The sequence below is a fragment of the Lipotes vexillifer genome, unplaced genomic scaffold (assembly GCF_000442215.2).
Source record: "Lipotes vexillifer unplaced genomic scaffold, Lipotes_vexillifer_v1.1 scaffold1640, whole genome shotgun sequence".
NCBI classification, from domain to species: Eukaryota; Metazoa; Chordata; class Mammalia; order Artiodactyla; family Lipotidae; genus Lipotes; species Lipotes vexillifer.
The window spans coordinates 293,538-296,337 of record NW_006789997.1 but is presented as its reverse complement, the minus strand read 5'-3'; the positions used below and the strand labels follow the sequence as shown (position 1 = coordinate 296,337).

General features: G+C 36.3%; 1 pseudogene; it reads right to left on the bottom strand.

The window, feature by feature from the left end:
• Window positions 1–1,396: 1,396 nt before the first annotated feature.
• On the bottom strand, window positions 1,397–2,330 carry LOC103071224 (pre-mRNA-splicing factor 38B pseudogene; annotated as a pseudogene).
• Between the last annotated feature and the right edge of the window lie 470 nt (window positions 2,331–2,800).

The following is a 2,800-nucleotide window of genomic DNA, read 5'->3' as shown; positions in this document are numbered from 1 at the left end:
TAATCATCCAATCCAAGGAACAACCTAGTGACACACATAACACCCAAGGACAAAGGGAACTGCCATTAAGAACTGTAAGGATTACTGGCTATCACATACATCCAATTCTATCTACACATTTAAAATTCACTTGTCATCTGGGCGCTAAGATATCCCTCTACACAAAGTGTGACTCTACTAACATTCTATTTCCACAGTAAAAATACCTTATAAATGTTAACAAATGGGGGAAAGCCGACACCCAGGATAAAGGATTTAATCCAGTATTTATTCCACACTCATGATCCTTCTCTGTAATCAGAATACAAGTCATAAGAACAATCTATCAAATAATTTGCTGATTATCTTAAATAATGCAGCATAGCATTACTTTTAATACTTCTCTGTTCTAGATTAAGTTTAAAAACTCAAACAGCAATCTTCATTATCAATAAAAAAAAGTTTTGAATTTAAAAAAAGGACACTATATCAAGCTGTTTCATAATTTAAGTATTTTCCATTTATAAAAATGCTTTGGAAGCTTGAGGCTTACATCTATTTCTCTACTCATCTGCCCCACCCTCTCCCAATTTCAGGTTAGTATAGGGTTGCTGCAAGAATGCTAGGCTTTAGACATTAATTTCTCCTTTTATATAGTACTTTAAAATCTGAAAAATTCAAGAAAAGGATTACATGTCATGTATTTTTTTCAAATAAAAATGGAAAACTTAGAGAATAAATTTTAGTCATACTAACAGTGTCCCTTTGAGGTAGAATTCTAAAAGGACTTTTGATCAAATCACAGCCTAACTGAAACCTTTGCATCAGAAACTAACTTCTCCTAAATTCTCTCTAAAGTTAACTGTGGAGAATATTAGGTTTGACATATTAACAAGAGCCTTCCAAGATAATATACAGTGGACAAGAATGTGAATCCTACAACTGCTGCCTTCATGTACACTGAAAGCATGTAATTCTATAATAGACATCCAAGATCCATTTTCAAAGTTTTTAGCATTCTATTATGAAAAGCACAGCCATGCTAACTTCAGTACACAAACCATAATCCCACACCTACAAAACAAAAATAGAATTAGTGGCAGTCTATTGCCTTATACAAATTGGACCAACATGGCAACCATGCCAAAGGAATTAAAACATTTTCAGGACATATGTACAGACTGTACATCTTAAAAACAAACAATAAAATGCAAGAATAATCTGTGCATCATGTATCAAACTCAACAGTTGGGTGAAACATCAATGCAAATAAAGGCACTTCCCTACACAAAAGAGGAAATGAAAATGCAGCCTACAGGGAGCTTGCTACTGCACCATCTCAACTTGGGAGGAAAAAAAAAGCAGATTTAATCCAACATTTACAGGATTCAATGTGATCCACTTTTACAAAAAATTTTCACACGCTCTCCTCTTTGCTTTGATGCTGTCTTTCTTGGCTCTCTGGTTATGTACTTTGGCTCCTTTGGCAATCATGTTTGTCAGACTGGTCCTTACTATCACTGTGATCTCGTTTGTGGGAACGTTCTTTGCTTCTGTTACGCTTCCTAGATTTTTCCTTGCTGGGGCTATGTTCCCGTTTTCTTGATTTTTCAACACTGTCAGTTCTTCCTTGACTGCCACTTCTACTCCGTTTGATTTTTCTTTACTTTCATTTTTATGTTTACTTGATTTCTCTTTGCTGCAGCTTCTCCTTCGTTTCCTCACATTTCTACTTCTACTCCTATGCTTGCTTTCCTGGAATCTTTTTCGTCATCTCTATGCCGCCTATCATCTTTGTCTTCTTTATATTTCTTTTCTTCTACCTCACCCCTACTTCTCCGTTCCTCGGACCTCTCTCTTGACCTCTCCTTTTCGCAGTCATTACCTCTTTCCTTATCACAGTCACGATCTCGTCTTCGACCTCTCTCATTTTCTTTCTCTCTTTCCCGATCCCTGTCCCTTCTATCCCCTTTCCTATCACGACTTCGACTAAGGCTTCTGTGTCTTTCCCTCCTCCTGCTGTGCCTGCCTTCCAGCCCCCGATCAATATTTCGGGATCTTCGCCTTTCTCTTGTCCTTTCTTTGGCTTCACGCTCTGGTCGCCGGCGTTCTTTCTCTCTTTCTAATTCTCGGTCAAAACTAGAAGACCCATGGCCTTCCCGATGATGGTTTCTACTTCTGGATCTTCTTGAGGACCTCCGTGGACTCAGTGATCTCCTTGGAGACCCTGAACGCCTGCGTTCAACATGGCTGTCTATTTCCCCAGCACTTTCCTTTCCATCTTTCTTGTTTTTTCTTGGACGCGTTTTAATCTGTTGATCAATATTCTTCTGACCTAGAACCGGAATTGGTTGTGCCAAGTAAATAAATAAATAAATATACTTTAAAAAAAAAAAAAAAACAGTTACAGAGCTTCAAAAATATTGATCCTAAATATGTTTTAATCTCTAAAAGCAGAAATTATGTCACTTTCTCATGTTCATAACTTCTAATACTATATTATTTTTTATTTTTCTTTAACATCTTTATTGGAGTCTAATTGCTTTACAATGGTGTGTTAGTTTCTGCTATATAGCAAAGTGAATCAGCTATACATATACATATATCCCCATATCTACTCCCTCTTGCATCTCTCTCCCACCCTCCCTATCTAATACTATTTTAAATAACGCATTAATTCAAAATACACCTGCTTTTTAAAATAAAAGCGTAAAACAAATTGACTGGACTTCATGACAACTGGATAGATTTAAAATATGTTAGTTAATACTGTCGAATACCTTTGGAAAATTAGAAACATCACAACTATCAAAATACAAAA